General features: G+C 41.5%; 1 protein-coding gene and 1 long non-coding RNA gene across 5 annotated transcripts in view; one reads left to right on the forward strand and one right to left on the reverse strand.

Annotated features, from left to right (window-relative positions):
- The window catches only part of NHSL1 (NHS like 1), a 167,439-nt gene that overhangs the window by 108,536 nt on the left and 32,174 nt on the right, over positions 1–26,729 (reverse strand). The gene's annotated exons all lie outside the window — the stretch shown is intronic.
- LOC310897370 overlaps positions 1–26,729 on the forward strand; it is a 35,501-nt gene that overhangs the window by 3,822 nt on the left and 4,950 nt on the right. The window contains exon 3 of the long non-coding RNA XR_014582252.1: positions 1–26,729. This exon is cut by the window's right edge and continues 4,950 nt beyond it. This is a non-coding gene — a long non-coding RNA (uncharacterized lncRNA).

Genomic DNA, 26,729 nt, shown 5'->3' on the forward strand with positions numbered 1-26,729 from the left:
GGGGTGAGGAAGAGGAGGAGGACATAACGTGGAAGTCAACTCCTTCCTTACTGTACTCTGTGTGAGCAAAAGTAAAGACATTAAACTTACAAGGAAACATCGAGCTAATTTAAGTAAAGCACATCACAAAGGAAAAGATTCAACGTATGTCATAAAGGATAGATTTTTATTGTAAAGAAATCAAAATGAGGATTTAATTGGTGTATTTTTCACCTAGTTGTGACTGTAAAGTCGCGCCACCTTCATCAACATGAACCCGACTGAACTAAACTCACGGAAAACAAAGGACACTGAGAAGTAAAAGATACTTATCATTTAACTTGCAGTAAGGATTCCTTATTTACAGTCATCTGGCAAGCTACCAGTAGTAGAAACAGATGCCCATACAGATATTCCTAAAGAAATACGAGTACAGACACATGAGATTACATACAAAAGAAATGTATGCAGAAATAGTTATTATCTAATCGCGCGCTCCATCACATACCACATTCTTGTTATGCAACCAATTTTACTCATCTGGAGGAGTCCACTGACAAATGAGGAGCGTGTTTCATATGCATTTATTCATCAAATAAAAATAACAATGGGTTCTAGATGGGAACCACCACCTTCTTTTGATTCACATGCCTCCCATACTACCTGTTCTAAACCCATCAGGTTGACAAGATTATCAAGATTGCTTAAAGAGCCAATATTTCTCTGCAGTACTTTATTTCATGAAATACCGAAGTAGAAAACACACAAGCTTTCTCAGCCAGCTTTGGCACAGAGATAATACCATGGCTCTGTGGTTAATTGCTAGCTCTTCTTCCTCCAAGGCATTGTGAGTCATCCCTACTTTTCACACTGGTGTCTTCCAAACAATTCTGGGTAAAACTGTGCTAGTTCATTCTCACCAAAGACATTATATGAGAGCACAATTACACAGAAGGGATCACATATTAAACAACATTTTAAAGCATTCCATTAAAAATGTGCAAGGCAAATATTGCAGTAACTATTAATCAACTCTAAAAATAAATTAAAAGTAGCTTCATGAAAGACATCTTGGCATTTGCTGGCACTTAAAGCATTTCCTTCAAGCATGAGCACGGCCGCAGCAGGATTTGCTCCTCTCATCCAATGGCACCTTTTCCCAAGCCTAGACAAACATATGCTAGGAGACGCTTTAAATCTTCACTTGCAGACAGTATTGTTTTTTCATTACGACAAAGCGTTACTGAGCTTGGTAGGAGAAACCACCCACTTTCAGGAACTCTCAGTGTAGTTAATATTTCTCTGCTTAACAAAAGACGCCTTGGTGTAAGGCTGTTGTTCCAGCACGGCACTCAGCTGACCTTCATTTATAAGGGGCTGCTCTGTTACAGGGTCCTGAGTTACTCTGTGTAGTTTAGGGCCAGCAAAAGGTAACAGACTGACAGCTCTGAAGATCACCAAAAAATAATCAAACGAGCAAATTAAATCACATTTCGGCTACATTCAGTAATGAATGGGTAATTTTAAAATTAAAATGCAGTTTAGTTGTTCAGCTACAATTGTGCGTGCTTTTTTGAAAAAAAGTGCTACTTTCTAGGTCTATGTAAAACAACTAAGCAAACAGACTGAGCAGCTCCTTTATGGCTCCCAAATTCTGGCTGCTTTAGGGATCACTGCGAGTATCTCGAGCCCCTGGGACTGCTTGCGGCCCCCCTCCCGGGTGTTCAATGGGAGCTACCCTCAGGTGCGGCTGTTACAAGGCACCTTTTCTTTCTGTTCTCAAGAAAAGCCAGAAAATAAAGTTCCCTTCTTGACAATCCAGGGCATTGATGAGGAGAAAGTGGTGGGAGCAGAGTCTTTTCCTGGATCTCTATTCAAGTTGTACTTCAAAAAAAGCTTTGGTTTTCAAACAACCTCTTCTTCAGGGGGAAATCTGTTTGCGGGGGCGAGGTGCTGTCTTATTTTCCCCTCTCTCTCTCTCTTTGTAAATGGTGCTTTATTTTCACTGTGTGTGGGAAAAAGATGCCTGAAGTCTTTGGTAGTTTTCAACGCAGGGAAAAAAAAAAAAGCAAAAAAAAGCTCCACAGTGGGGTGAGGAGAACAGAGCAGTCGGAATATTTATCTGAATTATGTCACCAAAAAAAACTCAAAACACTTCATAACATGTGGAAAAGTCATTGCCCCAGTGCAAAAGGGATGTGGCATCCAAGATCACAGGAAGTTCATTACTATATTCAGACAAATTTCTCTCTATACATGTAGTGAAAATAAATATATATATATTAAATACATATATATATTTAAGTTTGGCAATCACTTTTGCTATGACGGAAGTTCTCTACTGTACTAAGAAAGTTTCATTATATCCAAAAGCATTACAGCAACCAGCCAAGACAGGGATCAAGAGAGGAAAACACTGTTATGTTCTCCCCAATTCAGGAGACGACCAAGCCAAGGTAAATAATTTAAGAGAGCTGTCTTCCGAAGTAAACTTTTCTTTCAGTTCATGGGTTATTTCTACATTGCCAGCCAACTAGACATTACAATTTGTTAGGGCAGCCTGTTGAAATTAAATGGAGATGTATTTCCACCCTAATTCCAGGCAACCTTATTTCCTTTACAAATTTTTAACGCTAGGCCCTCTTGGCAATGATGTTGCCTGCTGCTTGGCTTTCAACACTTCCTTTTTTTTTTCCCTCCTCTTCCACTGGAAACCTTCACCTTCAGAGCTTACTGCAGAAAGCAACTCCAAGCCAGGGCAAAAAAAAATATGTTTTGGTGATAAAGCAGCAAGGACAGAGAGAAAACGAAGCGTCCTGACGGAAAAGAGCCGTCAGTGCCTCGCGGCTGAGGTGAGGAGACACGCTCGCTCCTTCACCAACACACACCCCCTGCTCCGGATGCGGCCCCAAATGCTCTCCTCGCCGCCAGCAGCGGGTCTGCTGGCCAGACGCTCATCCTTCGGGCACCGCCAGCTAGCTTTGAGCTCACAGGGCTGTTGCCTTTGCATGTCTTCGGCAGAGGTTCCTCTGTGGCTGTCCTACAGGTTCTGCCTGTTGAGCTGGGCCTGCCGTCTCCTGGCGGGGAAGCTGGCCTCCTTCCTACCTTCTCTCCTCGTCCCACAGCCTCTCCATGACTGCTTTCTTCTCCGGCGATGGACACTGTTAGTCAGAGCCACACGCTCACCCATGAGGAAATATCTCTAACCTCATCGAACATTTTCCACAGTCTCATAGCAGCTCCAAGCACAGCTTCTCAGGGTAGTGCAAGTGGGAAACTACGGGGAGGCGAGGCAAGGTAGCATGCAGCAAGGAGGCTGGCGCTCTGCGTGCGGGGGGGGAAGCACCGTGCATGTGCATCGACTCCCTCCTGCCTTCCGCAGCGCTGCCAATTTCAGCAAAGCCCAGGGTGAATCATAGCTTTGCTGCTGCTTCCCACATCCCAGTCCTGGGAGTCACAGATCTAGGCGAGATTCTCATCTTTTAACTTCAAAGAAAAGAGAAAGTCTCTACGCTTAATTTGAGGGATGGGGGAAATTCACACAACCCAAACATCACAGAAGTTCAAACCTCAAGAGCTATAAAAAAAAAATCCTTTCTGTTTTCCTAGCTCGTGATTTTTTCAGGTAAGCTCATGATCCCGAATGCTTCGGTTAAACACACTTCCACAGGTGGGAAGACCTTGGCCAAATCGTCTGTGGTGGAGGCAGTTACGTGGCAGGAATGCAGCTGCAGCAAGACACAGGATGCTTTCCTGGGGAGGATGCCGAATGTTTGCATACAGTCATTTCAATTTGCAGTCATTTCAGTGTCACTCCTGTCAATCTGATGCCCCATCAGGGTGCAAACAAGAAAAATACAGGCTTTTCGTTATTGGATAATGGGGTGCACACCCCTATTAGGGAAAGCAGTTTCCTAAGTAATTACTGGCTACCAAGTAGCTAGAACAAGAGCACTAGCAAAAATACTGTAAGATCCAAAGCATCGGAAGAGAAGCAGCAACAGTTTTCCTGTATGGAAATAAATAAGAAAGCTTCCTTTATGGTAAAGACTTAATGGTAAAGCCAGTACAAACCAGTGACACACACTCTCCTCTCAGGAAACATACAACTAAACATGCACAAGTGATTAAAGTCATTTTGCTCAAAAAACTAAATCACTGAAACTTCAAATTCTTGTCCTACAATGCATTTTTTTTCTTTAAAAAGTAGCTAGTGAAAATCTGGTCTTGATTCTTAAAAAACTCTCATCATTGATCACAGTCAGATTTTAAACAAGCTTAGAAAAAAAAACTTTAAAAGCTATAAAAGTGAAAAGGGTGACTTTGTTCTTTTTTTTTTTTTCCAGCAAAAAGTAAACCTTGCTTGAGATGACCACTAGCACACCCATCTCCCTCCCCTTCTTTGACTAGCCCTGTGTAAAAGAAGTCTTTTCTGAATCACAAAAAGCTGGGTGTGTGCAAAGGCGAGAACATAGCTCTGGACGGGTGCGTCCACCTTACAATCTATTACTGTCACAAGATTTATACTTCAACTATCCTCCTCCTCTCCTCTGTTATTTTCCCTGCATCAGTAATGAATTTAAGCCAAAGACAAGAGACTAAAAATTCAGTCAGTGAATTGAAGCCAGTTCACCAACAAATTCGCTTACCAATTTTTATATTGGACTGTGTTAAATATTAAACCACAAATTCGAATGGACCAAACCAACATTGAACACTTTAGATCTAAAGCTTAAATATGCCTGCCAATTTTTAGCCACGTGCCCTGTATCTGTTATTGACTGACATTTTCTTCCTTCATCCTTTGTCAGAGAAAATTAAGCCAGTATATTGGGAGATGATAAAGAAGAGCCATAATTGACTGATTACATAAATCAGGGTATACTGGAAATATTTTTGTTGAAATTTAGTAAACTAATACATCAATTAATAAATCTGCCTTGAAAACAAGAGTGTTCGACCCAGATTGCTTTTTCTGTTTTTATGATCAAACAAGTAGGCAGCTGATATAAGATATGGTATGTAAAGCAGAAGAGTCAGTTACTGAAAACTGATCAGAAGACTTTGGAACTAAATAACATTTTAGAACTAGAAATAAATAATATTTCAGAACATTTACTATAAAGATTGCATGCTTCTGGCATGCAAAGGAAGACAATGGCAAGAGTGCTGGACAACATGGGAGCTTACGGCTGGTTTGAAAGAAAAAAAATAATCAGCAGAACAAGAGCTGATGTTCCCATCACAAAGATGGAAATGACCCTCTGCCCAAGGCCAGATGCTACAAACTACTTAGAATTTGGGGGCGAAAGAAGACTGCAAGTCAGTCCTCACCCACAGAAGCTCTCTGACTTAAGGCATCTTTGAAGATTTTACACGGGATTTTACAGGTTTGGGGTATTTGGACATGATTTTTTGTTTGACTTTGTTGGGATTTTTGGTTTTGTTGTCTTTGTTTTTATTTTGGGGTGGTTTTGGTGTTTTGTGGTTTGTTTTTTTGTTTTTTTTTTTGAGTTGTGCAGCCTTCTTTATATGATATTAAATGAAAAATTTCATCCGTTCTATTGATCTCTCTCACTGGTCTGAAAGACAAATCTGTGAAGAAACACAAGCTCTGCTCTACTCTAAACCACAGTTGGTCCGTCACTGAAGCAGCTTGCTACAGCTACCATCTCCACTATATTTATGTTACCTTTTAGTTGCTGTTTCTTCTTGATTTATGGCTTTTCTGAATCATCAACACAAAAGATTAAAATAAGAGTCCTGGTCATTTGACTAGGAGGTTCTCAGAAATCTTGGGGATAATATTAAAGAACAGAAACTTTGGCAAATGAAGAAAGACACACAAGGAAAAATAAACTCCATTTAGTAGGATTATATGGTCAAACTGAAAAATGATTTTTTGATTTGATCTATGGCTTGTTGGCTCTTTGTTAAAGCAGAAACACATATGTTGAATGTCTATTTAAAAGCAGAATACAGTCACCAAACCACACTAGAGCTAGAAAACTATTTGTAACTGAGACCATAAAAGGGAGAAACCTACGGCATGTGTTATGTTAATTTAGCAAAGCTGTTCTCTAGCAATCAGCAGATTCATGCAGCGTGTATCAATCCTGCTCTTAGACACAATAGAAGTCTAGTCTGGAACACAAAAGTAAACTAAGACAAACCATTAGAAAGCTCTCCAGAGACTTCATCTTTTTTAAATTTTTATTTTGTTTTTGTATCAGACATTGTCGGCAGGAAATCCTGATGGCAAGAAACGGATTCAAAGTTTACTGCTCTGACTTTCTAGCAAGAGGACAGAATCAAAACACCTCCATACATACTGCAGCTAAAAAGAAAAAAGAATGTAAAAAGAAAATGAAAATGGTCTTCATCACAGTGAAAATAATGTCTGGAAACAACTTGCAACTCAAAAAGGAGAAGGAAAAGTAATCAAAAAGAAAATAATACTTAAAAGAGTAGATATTAAAGTAGTAAGGTTTTCTGACTAGAACACCCTAGATGTTGCAGAGATGTAACTTAAAATCTGCTACCTGCTTACGCAGGATCTCCTGCAGTTCAAAATACAACCAACCTTGTTAATTACTGACGTTCTGCGGCCATAAACCTACACAGCAAGTTATCAAAGCAAAACATCTGTGCACTGTCCACACATGCAGCACATGCTTATGAAACAGCAAAGAATGATGTCATTTCAGCCTGGTTTTTATTATATTCCCTTTTCTAAATTCTCCGCAGTACGGCCCTACCTCTGCCCCTAAGAAACCAGCAGCTGGCTCCCCAAACAATCCTGTAGAAGTATTTTTTTCTTTTAAAGACAATGTGCCTCCCGTATCCAAAGAGCACCTGGTGACGTGGTAATACCGCACTGCACAGAAGACCCTCCTCCCATCCTTTCCATACCTGGAAATCTGCCCCCATTAAATGCCTTGATTTTCCACTGGTTTCACAGAAAGCATGCAAGTTCATGCAAAGGGGCTGAACGCTGAAATGGAGTTTCTTGTGGAGACAAAGCCTACTCTCCAACAGAGAGCTGTAGCAACCAGAGCTGAAGCTCTTGCACACCCCAGCCCACTCGATGCAGCTAGGAAGGAACTGGGCACTTGAAACAAAATAACCCAGGTCAGACACTGCACAGCTTCCCTAGACCTCTCACATTATGTCCGTCAACCTTCACACTTCATCTTCCCACCTCTATGAAGCTTCATTTGTGCCAGTCTCCTCACCCCTACTGCAGAAAAGCCCTGAAAACAAGTCTTCATTTTACCCCCCACCCATCTCCTTACACAGCTCCCATCCCCTGGTCGTTAAATACAAGGATCTTTTTACTCTTTGCTCAAAGCAGCATCCCTGCTACCATTTCTCCCACCCTCCCCTCACTGTTCCCCCTCATCTGTTGCTCCTCTCAGAGATGATCACTCACGTTATCAACACATTTTCTAGAGAACAAGTAAGCAGAAGTATTACTATTGCAAACTGCAGGAATTCTGGAAAACGTGGCTGTGCTAACACTGCATTACATAGCTTGCTTCTTCCCTTTTGGGGAAACTCATGGAACTAAAATGAACACAGTTCTGGTTATGAAGGCCTGGCATATTCCTGCAAACTGCACACCAGACTGACTGCTGTATTACTTTTTTGCCACGCTGAAGAGAAAGAAAGCGTTGCTGAGCAGAGCATACACTTTACTAAAACTTGGTAATTCATTTTTCATTTGTAGTTATTTGAAAAGGACTGCCACATTTCAATGAGGGCTTTGTAACCGTGGACGCTCAGTCATTTGGGAAGGTGCACAGAGAACATGTGCTTCTCTCTCTCAGACTAGTTACAGGAGACGGTGGAAAAAAGCCATACTCCTTGATTCGAATGAAGTCACTCCTGCTTCTCTTCCAAAAATTACAATAGCACTATATAAGAAACTCATCAGTAACTGGAGATTCTTGGAGTTCATTATTTAAACCTGGACTCGATGCAATATGAACTCTTTCCTAAGAACAACTTTTCACATAACTGCATTAATATAAACTCGGCCATACGTATATTTTTTTTACGCATACCAACACTTTCTTGTAATACGCTTGGACCGTGCAGTTCTGGCCTTACATACTGCATGTAAAAATAGTTTGTCCTCTTACCAAACGATGGGCTCAAGGAACTCCAGGCTTTTTAAACTTGGACGCACTAGCAGAAACAGGGGACCCGCTGATGGCCTCCAGGTGGGAAGCAAGAACCTCTCCTGGCACCGCAGAGGCCAGTCTCCCTGCAGGAAGGCCGGCCTGGCCTGAAAGTAATCAATGGGCAGATGATTTCATCAAAGGTTTTTACTGTTCTAGGGAACACACACACGCAAAAATCAATATGCAAGATTGGAGCGTATTCAGTCAGCATCTTCTCTCTGCAGGAGATTGCTTCCATCAGATAGCTGCTAAGGTCTATTTATCCATATACACAGATAGATACGCTTTCCATTCCTCTTATTTACTGCACACTATTTAAATCTACCCAGTAGGTGAAGTCCAATGCACAAAATGCTAACATAGAAGCCATCCAAAAGGAGACGCTGCCTCTGGAACGCATGAGACATTCGATCCCATTTTTAAAAACATTTGTACATACACTTCAGTTGACAAGTGTCCCTCATCTGGAGCGAGTAAGTGTGAGAACACTGAAACTAGTTTGCCTGTAATGTAACTGCATTTTGAAGACTTCTATCTAAAGGTACACTAGCGTTGTTTAAAAACCAAGGAGTTAAGAGTCTCTGCCTGGTTTTATTATTCACTTTCTTACAGCAGTTCTTCCAACCGTTTATTGAATTAAGTTTACTCAGCAGCATTCTCTGTTGTTCTTTACGCTTGGGTTAAAACCTATTACAAAATCGTAAGGACACACACTTCGGTTAGAATCTATGTGCCCGGACTCTCTCACCTGGCTTTTATACAAACACACAAAAAAGCGTCAAGTTTTCATCCGTAAACCAAAGTGCTGCTTTTATCTGCAGCATCAGAAATGCCACACTGCTGTAATAAAAAGCCCTCGGTTGCTCCTGCTATGTTTAATTGTCCCCTTCTAAATATAGAATAATTCCAGGCCTAGAGACTCCGGTCATCAGGTAAGGCTTTGCCGAGCATAAATCTGTCACTACCTTTGCTCAAAGCATCCCTTTAATCAAAATTCATTTACTGTGACAGTGAAAAGAGGCTCACTTAGACAGCGCAGCCAGATCATTTTGAACCCGTCCGTCCTGTTTTCAAAGGAAAGAGATCACACTGGAAACTCGGAAGAGTCAGCAGAAACTCCAGCAGGCTGTCAGACTGCCAAGCAACCTCTTTATCTTTTTGTTTGTTTACTTAATCTTCTTCAAAAATGCATGTTCATTGCAATCGTTACAGATTCCCAATGAAATTCACATTTAGTCAGGAAAACGTGTTTCTGTTGTGTTTCTTTGTAACCATTGTAGTTACTGGATATATCGGTAGCAAACCACTACCACAGATAAGATCGTGTATTTCCCACAGTTATAAGGGGAAACATTAAGACCGGTTCTGTTCAAATTTTCCACTTCATACAGTTACCGCTGAACTCTAATTTGGCTCATCCTTTTTAAAATTAACAGATAACAACAGGCACATTTGCAAATGGAGGGCATCTCCAGTACTGGTGTTGAAGACATAAATGCATTTGTAGTATATTTTTAAAACCAGAACAGTTCTTATGTACAGGAATGCATTCTTCCCTCTTTTCCACTCCATATTAAAAAAAAAAAAATCAGCATTGATCTACAGCTAAAAATGAAGACATTTGTTTTAAAAGAAAGACATGCACTTTTCTAAAGCTATTGTATGTTGTGAGACATACTGCACTGCCAAAACTCGCTGCCATGCTGAAGGTGGCTGAGACACTGACTCAAAGCACATCCAATTTTGCGACATCTGTGGGAAAATCTTGTTGCTACCTGGTGTCCCAAGAACGCGGATGGTGGCACTGAGCTTTAATGCAGCAATAAAGCTGTCTTCTGAAAAGATCTTTTTCAAGCATTTTAACTTATTGAAGTATTCCTACTAAAATGAACTGGAAATGAGCATTCCTTTATAACTTGAATGTATACCTCAACGCAGGCTACCGAAATGCAGAGCCACCACCACTAGCTCAGCCTCACAGATTCCTGAGATCGAGCCTGCTTCGGGAAAAATGGGCTCACCCAGCTCGAGCGGCTCCTCCGTTCCCTATTGCACTCCACGTGGTTAATGAGGGAGGAATTAGTCAAGCAATGTTATTACATTTAAGTTTTCATAACAAATGACTTTCTCTAGGGAAGCCAAAATAAATTAAACTAAGTATTAGAGCAGCGTGAGCTATATTTAAGCCATGACTCGATGTTTGGTGGCCACATGGCTTCAACAGCCACCACCACAGCCACTCCTGCCTGCGCCCTCCTCTCCAGCACACTGCACAAGGACCCTTGCTGGCCACTACCCAGCCAAACCAAGTAGACCAAACCAAACATTCATGGGCTATTTTAAAACTTTTTATTTCTTTTTAAAGAAACGATTTTTGTGGGTGTCAGCAGCGTAAAATATGCAGGTGTCACCACAGCACAGCCAGAGCAAGTAATCAAAGAGATGCAACGTTTTGCTGGTAGCCTCTGTGAGTCTCATAACTTTCACATTAATTCGCAGACATGTAGAGCAAAACCCACCGCAGCTTCCCGCAACGTGGTCCTTTTTCTAAAGCCACAGAGGAAGTCTTCAGGGCCCAGCCTCTGAAGACGCCCTCTTACCCTAATGACTGGCCGTTGAGCTGGGCCCTGCTCCCTGTGCAGGCACTGGGCAAGATGCAGGTCACAGACACACGTCTAAGCCCCAGATTTGCATGAATGAACCAGATCACCACTGCAATGCCTGCTGGACCTCTGGTCTTCTTTCCTTACGGAAAAGATGTGGTGCAATCAGGTCAGCACAGCCTGGCATTGACAACATGCAAAAGCATGTCATTTTCTACAAAGAAACATGTCATATAACATACATCAATAATATGAAGGTGGAACCATGGCTCTTGAATTTCCTGCAGTACGTGGAAAAAAACACAAAGCAGATCACCATAAGGATCATCAAGGAAGAAGATGCCACTGTCTGAAACCACCACCCAGCCACAAATAGCAGAGCAGAATTAATTGGTACCTGCTTAAATGTGCCGTCTGCTAACAAAGAAGATTTCTTTCTGCTGTGTTTCCATTACTGAGCTAGTATTTAGGGAAGAGAGAACTTTATTATTAGAGTACAACAGACTCAATAATCTATCTACATGTCCACACCATGCTTCAACCAAAACAATCTAACACTCCATTAGAGAGTATTAGTAAGTGAAGCCCCTTGAGCACCTTCTGATTTACGATATCATTTCCTCTGCATTACAAACTGAAAACTAAAGAACAGTAGTTATCTCCATTAAGTAGATTATTAAAAAACTCCATGAGGAAACCCACAATAGAAGCCAGTTAATTTCTAAAGGGCCAGAGTTTCATGTCTGTTTTTCCAACTCTATGCCTGCGCTTCAGCTTTGCAATTACTACCAAACTTAATTGAAGTAAAGCTCAAATAATTAGAGACGTACCCTACTTCCACTGAGGCCAGTGGCAAAACTCTTATTAATTTTAGGAGAACTAAGACTAGACCATTCATAAAGCAGTAGGATCACTGGAGGCACTCCCAAATTCTCAATATTATTAGCTACAAGACTATGTCCATCTAAGGGCAACTCTGTGTTTTAAAACATTCAAAAACTGCTTTCAAAAGCTACCACTTGTGCAAAGTTCTTGGTTTTTGTTTGTTGTTTTTTTGTTTTTCAAAAGTGCATCACTGAAGGAGCACTGAATGGTTATTATCCATATTGAACTTTCTATATGAATAATTTGAATGTGTTGCTAAAGTGCAAAGCAAAGGCTACTTCAGGAAGGGCCAGAGCCCCTCTGAGGATTCACACTTCCTTCATATCTGTTTTTGCCCCTGGTTATGACAGTCAGCTTTTCATTCATTTTCCAATTAAAATGGTAATGTAATGAGATTTGGAAGATTCATCCAACAACAAGTTTATTGCTGTATTCACTGGGAAAAAATAATGAAATGCCTCAAAATGGAGGAAGGAAAGCTTTTCAAAGTCTTTTAGATCAAGTTCTTAAAATGAAATTGTTTAGATTACAAAGCATACCAAACATACAGAGTTTCTTGCACCTGGCTGACCTCTCTTTCTTTTTCTTAGTGTGAATGCATCTAGACAGACTGTGTCCATAATAAAATAATTTAAACGATGAGATTCACCACATTTCCTTTCTGTTTTAAAACAAGAGTTATATCCCGAGTATAAGATATGCCTAACGCAAAGGCATACCTAAGTTCTTGCCACGCTCCAAACCTTTGGGGCAAAAAGTGAGCCAACAAGTACAGCTTCATTATACTCCAGCTATGGCCAAATCCATGCAGCTGAGGGCCCTCAACCACACGGTCCTGTCAACAGCATCAAAAGCCCTAACTTTATTAAGCATGAGCAAGAACTCCACTAACGAACATGAGCACAGGCAAGTCACTGCAGTGAGCCACAGCAGGAAGCGAGGAAGCAGTCAGCGCAGCATCTCTCTGCGCAGAAAGTGATAAACAGGCAGCTCTGCTCCACTCTGATCTTCCTGTCTGTCTCACGGAATTTTAAAGAGAAGGGTTCTTCTTTTTTTCTGTCTCTGGAAGCCAAAAAAAGCATTGCTAACAGCAACAGGATTCACAGAGGAGAAAAATGCCACAATTATTATATCAACACAGAGGACTCTCCAGGAAACAAGGGATGCAGCAGCATCCTAAAACCACGCACACCTGTATGTCAAATAAATCTCAAGTAATGGGATTTTTTTCATGCGCCTTCCTCTACTCCGCAGCACAATGTAAACATTTGGGTGACGACTGCCACGTTGGAGTAGTTGTTTAGACATATTCACCCAGATTAAAGATAATGGAAGCGAGAGCCCAGAGTGCAGCTTCTTAACAGAAATTCCAACGTTTCAAATGTTTGTACTTTTCACAAAAAAACATGCCAGGCCATAGCAAGGCAAAGCATTCAACTTCATTCCACCCTAGATGTAGCCATGGAACTGGTATTAGAGGGTCACAGAAGACTCCAAATATAACATCTTAGATGGCCCTCCAAGAAGGATATCTACAAACACTTAAAGCTTTTAATTATTATTTTAAAAGACATGAAAAAATATTTTTGCAAATCAGCCTGAAGAAAAGTGTTCATTGTTGTGCAGTGGTGGGCTTTGGTTTTGGTTGGTTGGTTGTTTTTAAGTCTTAGTCTGCAGTCTCTGTGAGTTGACCGGTATAAGGAAGTTTAAGTTTTTCATATTTTCACCTGTGCTTCCAAGATTCGTTACATCAAAGTCCCTTCCAGCTTCATTGCTTTCTACTCCCTACATTTTAACTGAAGATAAATCAGTGAATAAATATGTTAATTTAAAGCCAAGAATACTCAGGTTTCTCTGCGACAGCAGACCTTGGGTATTGTGTAGGCTTTGACAATTCTTTTTTAACTGACTTCATTTTCAGATGAAAAAGCTAGCTCAGTCAGAACAGCAAGGACAACTTGTTCTTTTAAAGCTTGAAAGCATGCTCAAGTTCTGTTTAGTCAGCTAAATGTCAAAAATATATCCCTTTATTTAAATCTACCTGTAATAAGCATGGACCAGCAATACACCCCTATTATTTCCAAACATGAAACCTAATGTACACAGATGCAAAATTAGTTCTTTCCCAACAAACGACTGCAGCCAGCAATGGCCCTACTGACACCCGTGCTAAGAAGCGTGGAAATCGGCACCTTTTTCCTGAGTCTTCCTCTGCTCCAACAAACGGGAATCCCATCAGACAAACGTCAAATTTGCTAACTCATAACACATTCACAGCAAACACTACCTGCTGCGTCCTCTGCTGAACATCTCCAAGTAGCTCAGCTTTCCATACAGGAACCTGAACCTTCTCCATCCTTCCTAACGTGGGGGCTTCACGGTGTGAGCAAGTTCTGTTGTTTAAGCTATCCGCCCCACTGGATCCCTTTATTCAAATTAATCCAACTCAATCTTATTCGTGCCTTTCCCCTCCTGCCTGTATATTTTTATCCTCACAGATAAGGGTACCTCTGTGACTCACGTCAGTCACTCACCGACTCTCCCTGCTCCTCCTGGCCCCGCTCTGAGCCTCAAGCATTACTATTTTCCTGATTTTACTGCACACTCACTCACCAGGCTTGCGTTGCACCACGACGTGCCAGGTAAGCACTGGTCTCATTTCACAGCTGAAGACACAGACAGAAAAAAAAGCTTACTGGCTTGTTCAAACTTGGGGCAAAGAAAGACTCAAGTCAACCATAAGTTAACTGTGAACAAAAGCACAGTAAAGGAGAACTATTTAAGGCACACTGGTATGACTGTGCTACTGAAATTTGAAATTGATATAAAATTATGTTTAGTAAACTAGGGTTTTGAAAGCACTCATTAAGACCAACTTTCATCACACATGCTAATAAAGCAGATTTTATATATACAAATAAGGTTGTGAAGGACTGACATTGGAGCTCCTTTTGAATATCTACCAATGTAAGAATAAAGGGAGGAAAAAAAAAGCCTCTAATTCTTCACACTACCATTCCTTCTATTTAAATTGTACTATTAAGCTGTATCACTGGAAAAAAAAAAAAAAAAGAGAAGAAATCTATTTACCAAAAGGGTAATCCCTTGCTTTATATACCCAGAAACAGATAGGGAGATTAAACTACATATTAAATTTGATATGAAAAAGAATTAAAGAAAAAAAATAGAAAGAAACTGGTAGCAGATCTAATTTCACACTCGGGGGATTACAATGTAGAGAATACGCACGCATTCTTCACTGACAAGAGCGCTGTGCAGCGCTCAGTAGATTGCCACCACTCTCAGGATTTAAAAGATTTAATGTTCTGCTTCGTTACTTCACAGCATGCAAAAGTTGGGAGCTCGCTGGAATAGCAAGCAGCTTAGCAGGGAAGAAAAATGCAAGCAAAGGGCCTCATCAGAGTTAAGGGATCCTGATAGACCTTATTTGACAGCATTTTACTGTGCTTAAATTGCGGAAAATAAAAAACAGAGTGATTCTGTTCCCTTAACTGCCTAATCAAAGTGCCATACCCATTGTTCCAAAACCAGACTGTACACATCCTATTTTTACTTAACCTAGTAAAAAGAAGCTTCAAACTACCCACTGCTTCAAAAACGACGAAGATTTGCAAAGGCAAAACCAGAAACAATTTGATAATATTTGCACCTCGAGCAGTTGCACTAGTAATGGTACTTATACCCGCACAGGGGCTGTTTCTCCACCGGGACCTCCACGAGTGTATACTTCACAAACACACGCTTTTTGTGTGCTAAGGTGGACCATGGCTTCTCCACGAAGAATAATAATTAGGGCAAAGCATCTCTGCAAGCTGCAGCAATTTCGCCCTTTTCTCCCCCGTGCAGTCAGGCAGGAGCAGCCCCGCGGGGCAGATGACAGCACCACAATAGCTGATCCCAACAGCTGACATTCTGAGCCAGGAAATGTGCTCTGAAAATGCAATATTTATTCTAAGGGGATGAGACTCCTGAGAAAACAGAAAGGCCCCGTAATTAGTCCTCAGGACGAGGAGGTAGCTCGTTCTCCTAGGAAATCAAATCTGGTGTATTGGGCTTAGCTCACACAAAACAAGCTTTTTTGTTAAGCAAATATCTAAACACCTGGAAATTTTGGAGACGCACATACAACTTCAATAAAAACCAACTTCAAACAACTGAATTTTGTGTTCAAGGTGCCCTCTAAGCCCTCTGGGTAACACTAAAAACTTCGTGGCAATTTTTACACCTTTAACAAAAAAATGATAATAATAATTGTGTTCAGGGCCTGAGGGGAATGTGGAAACCCACTCAGCTCACAGCCTTCCCTCCTTTAGAAGCAGGGGTAGAGCAAGGATCAGGCCCACAAGCACACAGCAAGCACCACAGGGACCTTGCTCCCCCTTCTTGCACACCCATGTGCAGAGATCTGCCCTGGCACACTTCTTCCCATTTTCATCCCTGAAGAAGCCGACCTGGACCGGGAAGAGCTCACCCCAAAAGGAGAGGGCACAGCTGCTCCTCACGGAACGTGCGCAGGAACAAAAGCGTGTTTGGGGTTGTGCTTCTTGAAAACATACAGCCTGTTAGCGGGGAGCTGGCAGCCAAGGGTACATTGTCCTGAGCAACCCCAAGTGCACATAAGGAATAGGTTATGCTAACTATATTTACTTTCTTTAAAGTACGTGTAAACAGTAGTAGTGTAACTACTAAGTAGTGTAACGTGTAAACTATGCACGTAAACGTTCAAACCTGCAGCAAGTCCATCACACATAACCTCAGCCCACCGCCTCACTTCGCAAAGCATCAGCAGTACGCTGGCTTGAGCAATGTCCGTATCAGCTCAGCGGCTCATGGGTATGCAGCAAGGATCTGACACTGATGAAGAAAGCCTGCCCCTTTTCCTTTTCTTTATTTCAAGCCAGATCAGTTCCCGGAGCCAGCTCAGGACAAGCTGTCACTGCTACAAGCGGCAGCAGGGCCAGCCTGCAGCAGGTGAGGCAGCAAGGGAAGGGCAGCTGACACCGCCTGACCCTTCTGCATTTTTCCAAGCACTGTGAAATTGCACAAAGATAAAAAAAGGCACTGCACGCACCTTAGCTTTCGAAGAGAAACCTAGGGAGCAAAAGGAAGGCAGAACTAAGGAAGAAACAAAACAGGATTGATTCCCTCAGCCGGTCTAGCTGATGCAAAGTTGGAAATATCTAGCCTGATTTTATGTCACATATGAAAATGTTTGTAGAAAGTATAGCAGGGTATGTAAGAACTAATTGCTTTGGAGAGAACACTGATAGGCAAGATGAGAGTAAGGACTGGAGGCCAGCAGCAAACAGGAAGAGCTAATTTGCAAAAGAAAGATATTTGAATAAAAAAGTATTTTGAATTAAGAAGTGTATTATTAAGTAAAGGAAACATCAGCACATAATACACGTGTTTTTACCAAGTATAAGGCAGGTATAAGTGAAGTTACGAAATAGCTGCTACTTGCAGGAAATTATTACAGCCATACAATACAGTGTTTCATTTTGAAGGCTTACAGGATTTAAACTGGACCAGATAGACAAAACAGAGCGTTACGCATTATTTAAGCAGCACTCATCTTAGAAGGATATTATGTTTATAGCCTGATGCTGCTTACACATAACAAAGTCTAATTACAGCCTAACAAGCACACCCACGAACTTCAATAAGACTAGTCAGGAACGAGGCAGACTCCACCGTAAGTCAGGTTTGGCAGCTTCCTGATGAAGTTCTCCAGAGGAAACAAACCATTCGGCTAGTTAATAGAGGAAACTATTTAACACGGAAACCGAGCAGAAGTGATGCAACTTGCTCACCAAAGCCGCAGTCGTTGTCAAATATGGGAGGAGGACTTGGGAGCTTCTTGGCTTCCATGTACGTGCACCAGGCCATCAGATCTCCATATGGCCAACTACCACCTTCAGGAGATCTTTAATTTTGTTGCCTTTTTATGGTTTTGAGAAAAAGTTCCTGAAGTTTCCTGGGTTTATTATACTGGTAATTGCGCAGGGACTTTAATATATAGGTCACTGTCTTCTACCGGAGGAACGTATGTTTTTGCAGCTGTAATAAAATGCAGGAAGACAATAAAGGAAAACCAACTAAACACAACTCAGGACTGGAAATGTGGCTGTTGTTTTCAAGCTCCACCTCCCACCACATGGCAAATCAGTTTTGCATATCTGCTTGGCGTACTACCACGCACACCAAAGATAGCCATCCAGCTGATATCTCTACTTCAAAAGACCGAGTAGTCACCGCCACCAACATCAGCCTAGATAGCGGCATCACCCCAAGACGTAGCGCGCAGGGCGCTCAGCTCCACTCCTCAAAACACACTCTGCATTGCCTGACCACAACCCCAACCCTGCTCAAAGCACCGTGATTAAACCAGGCCAAACAACGGAGCGGCTGGGAGCGGCCTGCTGCTGAATGTCAGCGCCGAGATCGCTGCAAGCTACCGGCCCGGCCTGTGAGGAGCTGGCTGAGAAGCTACGCTGCCAGTAGTGTGGGGTCTAGGAGGTGGTGAACCGTCATGGGAAAGCGGTGCCAAAATGACTAAATGTGGATTATTTCCTGCATAACTTCGGGGTTCCTTATTTATATGAAGTGAAATTCACGTTGTGACCGAACATGGATTTGGTTACACTGAATGAAAGACTTTAAATATTTATATCTGGACTGTAACCTTGTGATGGAGCCAGCACGTTCACATTTCACGCATCATTTCCATCCCTCCCTCTTCTGCTTCCCCCATTTCCACCTGCCCTAGAGCCACGAATGAAGCTCCCATCTAGCACGGCTGCTTCTCGCCACCGCTGCGGGCCACTGCCCTGGCCTGGTGGGCTCCCTGCTGCCAGCCCTGCCCCGCTGTGCTCCAGGCCGGTTCCAGTCAGCAGAGAGCTAATATAAGCACAATTAATACAGCCCGGTCACACAGGCTGAGTTCAGCACCCGGTTAGTCTATATGCAACATCTCTGGTGCCCGTCAGACACAGCCAGGCTTTCTGAAGCTGTGGATGGTCACAGGGGATGCCGAGCCTGCCTACACTAGAGCGATGGTGATTTACCAGGTAAAATCTGCCTCACGTTCATCACGAACCGTCTATAATTCGCTGCAACAGCTGAAGAATGGCTTGGATAAAGAGGACACACACAGTGGTTGTGTTCTTGAGTTATCGCAGCATCAGTGGTCTTAAAATAGACAGGGAGGCCAAATATCTGTATTTTTGAAAAATAACCAAAAAATACTTTGTGGGGGAAAGGTGAGAGCAGAGCCTGACACGCACCTCCACCGACAGACTACAGCTTATGGTCTCTCTGGTCAAAACTTCAAACAGACTAAATGATGTTCATTTGATCTACCAGAAAAACGCTTCTGAGACGGCTTTTGAAACGGCTTTAAAGCCCTTTTGGCAGTTCTGCAACGCTGGCTTGTTCCAAGCGTTAAGCCAAGGGGAAGTAGCAATCATGCATATTCAAAAGGCAACGAAGCCTAACATGACAAGACAATATTGGATATGTACGAACTGGTGAATCAGACATTTTTCACCTCTTCTACCAGCTGAAAAGTCAAACCAATCCCGCCGCTTTGAAACTGTGATATTCAGATCAGAGGTGTAAAAGCAGACTTGGGCTGATCTTTAATAAGAATTTCTACATATCTTTTGTATGCAAGATTTAGAAGGACATGCTAAAGGCCCTTGGGTCCTGTTTCCTTTCCTCTTGATTTTATCTTGTTTCATTCAAGTTACTATGCATGACTTTACACAATTTAGCTGTTTCAAGCATCAAAAATGCAGGAGGAATCACACCACCAGCAACTCTTAGGGTTAAGGCCACCTCTTTTATGTGGCAGTCCCAGCAATGCTGCAGGTATGGCCTTGCTGCTCCTCATTGAGTTGCAAGGAGAAGAAGGAAAAAAAAAAGAAAAGGAGAAACAGAGCAGGGTGGCCATTGTGTCACTGTGTCCATTTGTATCCCTTTTTTAGGATGCAGTCCTAAGGAAAAGCTCTCAGGTTCATACATCAGCAGGGACAACCAGTTTGGATTCCTTCCTCACTCAGGAGGAAGGACTTCAAAAAGCGCACACAACTGGTTCTCAAGCTCTTCAAAGCGCTCCAGACACAGGAAAATACCAGACTGCAATGTATTCAAAACGCAGTAATAACAGCGTCAGCTTCTGCCACCTTCTCACATTAGAAATGTATCTGCAACCTACCCCAGCAGCTAACTGAGATAAAGAACAAAACACTGCAGCCAGCCCACGGAATGGGGAAGCTGAGCAGAGGGAGGATACAGGCTCCCGAAGTATTTAAACTGAATTATTTTAGTCAGCTACTGCACAGCAGATTTTAAAGACTAACTTGGAGGGGTAAAAGGTAGAGACCGCAATGAAGTAGAAAAATGCTTATTCTTATTAGTGTTGTCAGATGCTCTCTTCGACTTGTACCAGGGTTTCCCAGATGAAGACAGAAAAAGCAAAGGAAGCTGTAGAGCGGTTGCTAAGTTTCCAAGGAGAAAAAAGGAAAGCAAAAAAGCAGGTAAGTGTCTCAAAGATACAGCTTCAAAAGGAATTGACAATGCCAGCACCAATAACCAGAGAGACGTCCTGCGTAAACCCATCCGCATTTGAATGTGTTACTTTTCCTGTAGCCTACAAATGAATCAAAGGATATTTCATACCTCAAGGAAAGGGAAGAGGTCTGAATGAAGCAGGAAAAAGAAAATCAGCATGAGTGTGCCAGAAGGACAGCCTGACTGCTGCACAGACTCGCTGTAAGCCCAGGACGTGATTTCATGCACCGGAGCCTTGCACGGCTGTGTTTGTTTAGGATGCTGCTGCCTGCCCTACAGCGATGCCCATACGACTGTTTACACAACCACACTGAGGATCAGATCTGGCTTCACCAAACGAAACAAAAACCACAAAGCATGGTTGTTGTGGTGTTTTCCTTTTTTTTTTTTCTCCCTCTTTCTCCCCCCACCTTTACATTTTTAAGTGAGATCAGTTCCCTGATCGGGGTCACAGAAGAACTGCAAGGTTGTGCTGGAACAACTGCGAGCGTGGGGCGGGAACAAGAGATATGAATTCATCTTGTAAAAACACAGTTTAAGCCAGTTCTCCCTGCCAGAGGGAGATTTATCTAGGCTTAGAGGAATTTATAAATGAGCAAGTAAAGCCCAGCCACATAAGCCTTTTTGGAGACAAAGCTACATCTTATGCAGTACTGCATCATGAATCTGACACACATTTTCGAGAGATGAATAAATAACACCACGTTTCAAAGATGCTGACTCCCTGTCACTGACAACGTATGCTGTCACGAGACTACAGAAGAGTCCCTTATAGCGTGAGCGTAAAACACGACCTGCCTGCTGAAGTCGCCGCCCATGGCTGGCACTCCCGAGCTGTAATCCAGATTTTAGGTCACGAAGGGACAAATTGTGAAATCGCATCCCAGGAGAGGTGACTGCCTGTCACCTGCGCTCAGTGAACATCAGCACGCAGGAAAACGCACGTAGGAAAGCTTCACTTGCAAAATCAAGTGGTGTAGTTTTCTAGCAAATACAACGCCTGTATTCAAATAAAGCTCTGAATTCAAGGAGAATAATCAGTTACTATAACACTTTTTGGTGTTATAACCAGGGTTCTGACTGCAGCAAAATGCCTGTTGATTTCCTTTATTCCATATCAGTTCCAAATACCTTGAACTCAATTTACTTCAACTGTTAAAAAGATAAAGTTTCTCATTTGTTTGCATTATTCACATTCTCTACATTTTGTTTCATTCATACATTCACAGCTGTTTCAATGAGAACGGATTTGAGAAAGCTATTAATTGAATTCTCACTTGGAAGGCAAACAATATGCTTGCCCACAGGAAAAAAAAATAAAAGCATCACTTTTATTAAAACATAAATTCATTTCCATCTTTTCAAATGCTGGATTTCTGTTCTCCTGGGCTCTCGCTCTTCTTCAGAGTTACCACAGCAGACTTGAACAGATCTTTTCCACCACTAGAGTGACAAAACATTCAGATGTTAACTCTTGCTCTGAAACAGACTTCTGTGGAATGTGGAATCTGAAAGAAGCCTCACGTGAAAGAAACATCACGTGTGCGACAAGTATGCAGAGAAAAGCAGCAAGAGTCACAGGTTTGATTAATTATTGTAAAGGAAGATTTTGGAGAATAAAGTAACCATATATAAAACTAATGTGCACCGAAAAAATACTTTGAAATATGTAACAGAGCTTGTTTTATTCCACACCCCCGATCAAACTTCACAATTATTTTAGAGAAGGAAAGCTAACTTGTGCCTTTTATTAGCACAGAAAAAAAAGGTACAATTCATAGACGTATCTATGCATCTTCATAATCCATATTCTACTTACTTTTATAAATCAGTTATTTGGAAAATCTGTATATGCACACCTGAAAGTTTAACCAAACAGCAACTCCAAGAAGTGGCTTAACCAAACCTACCACTAACATGTGGAAGCTTTTAGCTCACTCAAAACTTAAGTTGCGAAGCTTGATTTTTAGCTCCTTGGGTCTCTCTCAAAGCCAATTCCTGGCACTACACCATAGCACACAGATAAAAAAAAATCATTAAGAATTGGAAGCACATCCTAAGCATGTTTAAATGCTTAAGGGTGCTTAAATGTGAAAACTGGTACAAGTAGTCAAACTTGCACAAAATATATTTTATCAACCCTCCCAGCTACCTTCCCAAGGTTTACATTTATTTGTATTTCACTACTATTTTCTTATGTAAGTATTTCATGGAAAGCTGCAAAACAAGCTGATTAAATGCTTCTAATACTGTGTTTCCTTGGGCTCTGACAAAAGTGAGAGGAGCTGTGGCTCTTTGGCATTACACCAGCACATAAATACACTGTGGGTGCTACAAGAAACTCGTGCTGCTTGTAAAAACTTCTGAGTGCATGGAGTGTATTATTTTCTGTACAGTTGCTGTACTTCTGCAGGAGGCTGCATTTTACCTAAACCTAACAAAACTGTTTATAGTGGTTGCAAACAAAAGGGATGTAACAGTGAGATTTTTTGCCTGCTTCTCAGAACATCATCCCTGACACAGTGCCCTGCCTATCAACCTGTCATCATTAGAAAATACCCTACTGTGAGGATGCAGACTTTATATGCTCAATCAAAAGTGACATATATAACAAACACATGCAGATAAAGCCACCATTTCCAACTTCAGAGCTGCTGGTGTTTGGACTTCTTCTGCACTATTTTTTTGCTGGTTATGTGGCCTTTTGCTGCCTTATCTTGAAATGTTGCAAACAAATTGGAATCTTGACAGGACTTTTCTACAGATGAAGAATTACACAAATAATGCCAGGGGAATGCAGACTTACTAGAAAAAAAATATTCCTCAAACTCAAATACTGCCTTCAGAAAGTTATGAAAATTTGTATGTTTTATGTATATTGCAGAGTGCAAACCCTTAGGTAAGAGGAAGAGTATTTGAGGTGTACTTTGGGAAAGTGTACCTTTCAGAGTGAAAAACATTTTTATGTTTTATAGTTTTCAACTGTCAAAGAGCTTTCTAAGAGAGCTGATGGGCTGAGACTTGTGTTATTGAGAACTGTGGCTGAAATGGCAGGAGCTGTATGGGAGGTCTGACCAAGTGCTCCCAGAGACTTTGCTCTATAAAAGCATGGTATGAAACAGACTCGGGCAGAAGAGAAAAACAGGTTACCTGAATTTTGCATCCCGATCTTAATTTGGAGCTTATGTTCATTTTGAAACTAGCCCCACCTCTTTCCTTTAATGTTGGTGCCAGAACTCCTGCCTTCCACCTGCACCACTCCCATTAAAACCTCCCTCCCCTTGTTTACAGTAAGGGACTCCAGTCTGAGCTGTACAAACACACAGGAAGAAACAACATTTTCTCCAGACATTTAAAGCCTTAAGAGAAAATAAAACAACTGGGGATAACAAAAGAAATGGTAATAGAGAAACATACGCATGCAGCTTCATAGTACTATTAAAAGCAAGGTTAGTTGGAATGGAGCCTATGGATTTGTACTGTTTATTTGAGTTACAAAATACAAATAAAATGCTGCAGCTTAAACAACTATTTCCTTACTCACTAGACTCAGGTGTGCATTAAGCCTCTATATATTTAAATGAGGAATAATTCTGCATGTACCACTCAGCAAAAGCTCATGCATGCAGTATGAAATGAAGGAAAAATACAACGCCAAGCAAGTCAGGGGAAGATGAGCAATGACAGCATTTCAATTGGCAAGGACAGTAGTAACTAAGCAGTAACTTCATGGACAAACAACATACACTACCAAGAACATGGGTCGAAGAGCTTGCGCATCAGGGGGTAGCAAAGCTTCGGAGAACAGGCTAAGAGCAAATATTCGGGAAGTCTGACGTGCCCACTGCCTCCTGCAGAAGGACAAGCAGTGGCGAGAGCGCTGCTCGGGAAGAGTCCCTGACCAGCAGCTCTGCTTTCCCTTAGGCCAGACAGAGGGAATATAAAGGCACGGAACACAGAGAACGAGAAACGTGGCTATCCAGCCAAAGCTTATTCTTTTTAAAATCCTTGACAGCCTAATATAACCAAAAGGTTCCTGGACGTTCATCTGTAAATCCCACTGCGTAATACATTAAGCACCTGCACACTGTAGTAAAGTGGTCAAAGATGTAAAAGGTTAGGCACATGCTAATTGCAAAATAGCAAAATAATAAATATGGACAGACTTAATGCTTTTAAGGAAGTCAGAAGCCTTCTGGAGAGGGCAAGTTTCCAAGAGTCACAATGATATCTGTTTTAAATTTTTACTGTCTTGCAGTTTATTGTAATTCATTGTGGTTTAGAAGAATTTGTGTAAAAATGGAAACAGGTTACAGAGAAGTGAACTATTTCTCAATTTCCAAAAAGAGCATGAAAATATTCTGCCTTATTTACATCTCTATTGCATAAAACCTCAAAGTAGATTGAGGGTGAATTTTTTAAACATTAAAATTTAAAAGTTTAATGATAAAGCACTAGACAGATAAGCTTTGGAAAATCTGGCTGCCGGGGCGCTAACCTGCAGTAGAGGGCTCGAGGCAGGACCTTGCTCAGCTCTGTGGTTGTTCCTTTCTCAGAGACACCAAAACTCACCTCAGGTTTCTGACAGATTTGTAGCAGTTGGTAAAAATCAGACAAGTGAAGTTGTTACTATCTCTAACAGCCCGCCCTGTCCCAAGGCAAAGGTAGCTAATCTGCACATGAATCGGCTCTGGCACAAATGCAATTTTCCTTCCAGAAACCAGAGTCTGTTTACCTTACTATATGCCCCGTGTAGATTCCTGCACGCGAGCGAGTGGGAGAGCTTGCCAATTGTAGCCTCCCTGTGAACCACTGTTTTCAACTTTCCTATCATTTCCCATCATGAGAGCCAGCCACCAGCGTGAGGAAACAGCTGCACCAGCCCCGCCACCGAACTCTGTGGGAACACGCGGCTCCAGCTCGGCTGTGGCAGCACGGACCTTGGCCAAATCCTCCTTGTCGCTGTGCCCCGCAGCTCAACACAACAAAATCCCTAACGACATGCCAGATGCTCTAAATTTGCGACTTGAGACCTGAAGAGCTACTTGGTAAAATCTGAACCAGAACCTTGAAGGATACTTGATTCTGTCACCAGCTTTCTCTTGCACTGCTCTCAGTGATACCCCTTCTGCTAAAACGTACTTGCACTTCCTTCTATTTTGGTAATATTCACTTTGAATCTGCTGTAATACCCACTCAATGTCTGTTTGAGTAACATTCAAACAACGTGATGTGTTAACATTTATGTTTGATTTCAACCTTACCTATGCCCACTGCAATTCACAGAAGAGAAAAAGAAATTAAAAGAAAGCCTCTAACAAGACTAGAACTTTGAACAACACAAATAAATATAACAGCAAGTTATAAACACAAGACTATAGCCAAAACCAACTTCCAAATTATTTGTTCACCCCAAAGCAACTTCCAGGGTTCTTCTGAGGCCAACCTATTTGTATAGACTACCAAGCACACAAAAACGTCAGTCTTGATTGTGGTCTTGCATTATTACCACAAGTTCAACACCACACCAAAATTTAGAATTTACCAAAACACCAGTACAATTTTCCTATATTCAGCATTACTTATAATCGAGATGTGTTACCATGATCTATGCCAAACTTGCATTGATTGCAATGGCACATAGTTCAGTGAGTGATTCAAGACAGATGATGGCATACCCGACAAACACAAATATGAAACTGTATGAAGTTCTGTATGGGAAATCTGAATATCAGCAAGCTCTCAATCTTCAATTTATTGTTTTCATCAACCCAGTTCCAGGCCTAATTTGAAAGCATTAGTTTGGTTGAAGAGCTCATCCAGTAGAACAAGTCACACTTTGTTGGTTCTTGCCCAGGGGATAGGTGTGTTTTTGAAATTATACTCTCACACACTAGGAATAAAGAGGGATAGGTTGGGAAAAGAAAATCATGATGGAGCTGGGCTCCAATTTAACTGGAGACTGTGGAAGAGAAAATACTGACAATGTATTAGCCCGCCTGGATTTTTTTCACACCATGAGGTATCAGAAAAAAACATTTCTGCAAATATAACTCTTAAAATATCTTAAATGCACTTTATTGTTGTAGAATATCCTATTTCATTACTCCTTCATCACTCTCTAACATTATGAACCCGTGCGAGTTCCTGAACAACCTTTGTATTTTGTAAGTATATTTTCTGTTTGGCTGGTATCTTCTCTAGAAAATCTGTATCTAGATAAGATTTTATGTTAAAGCTACAAAATTTAATCCTCATCAGAGGATTAAACCACCATCAGAAGTACTTAAAAACATCCTGAAAATTTCTGGATAATGCAGCTTTCAAGGAAAATCTCTGTAATTGAAGTGTCATTGTTAGTTTTGAGTAGATTAATTAGCATTCATGAGAAGGCGCCAGGTTAATATCTCTGGAGAAACTTGTCTACTTTTGTTCCATTTTGATCTGTAAAAATGTCTGAATTTTCCTATTAGAAATTCAG

Source organism: Anser anser, assembly GCF_964211835.1.
Source record: "Anser anser genome assembly, chromosome: 3".
NCBI lineage: Eukaryota > Metazoa > Chordata > Aves > Anseriformes > Anatidae > Anser > Anser anser.